At 65.3% G+C, this 740-nt stretch overlaps 1 protein-coding gene across 1 annotated transcript in view; it reads right to left on the bottom strand.

Moving 5' to 3' along the window:
- The window catches only part of MACF1 (microtubule-actin crosslinking factor 1), a 166058-nt gene that overhangs the window by 118831 nt on the left and 46487 nt on the right, over window positions 1-740 (bottom strand).

The following is a 740-nucleotide window of genomic DNA, read 5'->3' as shown; positions in this document are numbered from 1 at the left end:
GGGGCGCCCGCCACCCCTCACCCCCCCACGGCTGGGCAGCGAGGAGGGCTCAGGGCCACCCCGGCAGCTGGCCCCGTGCCGAAGGGGTTCACCTGGTTTTAACATCATCTCGGGAGGAAAGAGAGTGCCTCGGTACCCACCCACGGCACCGCGACCCCAATCTCCCAAGCGCTGCCCCATCCAGCCCAGGGGATCCATGGGACAGAGTGGGAAAGGAGAAAACCCACCGCCCCAAGACATCCCTTTGATGCCACGGTCCACCGGGGCAGAAGCACACTTTGCTTTGGTTTTAAGCCAAAAATCAAGAAAAGGGGAAAAAAAACCAACCCAGCATCTCTGAGCTGGGGCTCCCCAGTCGTGCTGCGTGTCCTGCGCGGATGGCCCCACGTCCCCTTTCCCAGGGTGGGGGTTCTCCGTGCCAGCCGGGCAGCCACGGCCCCCAGAACCCTCCTGGGATCGGGAAAACCTCCCCACGCCTCAACCGGTGCAGATTTGAAAGCACTATCAAACATCCCTCCTCCTCCTCCTCACCTACCCCACGGCTTCCCCCACCCGAAAGCCCCGCAGTAAAACACGTGGCACGAAGCCTTCCACGCGTCCCCCCGCGTCCCGCTCCATCCCCCGGCCAAGGCACGTAACCAGGTGCCGAAAACTACCCGCCGGTTGGACCAGGGCCACCCTCGCTCCCCCCTCCCTCCGCCAGGCTCCGGCCTTACCACGGCTTCCCGGGACGACGCGGC

The sequence above is a fragment of the Charadrius vociferus genome, unplaced genomic scaffold (genome assembly GCF_000708025.1).
Source record: "Charadrius vociferus isolate BGI_N301 unplaced genomic scaffold, ASM70802v2 scaffold783, whole genome shotgun sequence".
Classification (NCBI taxonomy): Eukaryota; Metazoa; Chordata; class Aves; order Charadriiformes; family Charadriidae; genus Charadrius; species Charadrius vociferus.
This window is presented reverse-complemented; position numbering and strand designations above follow the sequence as displayed.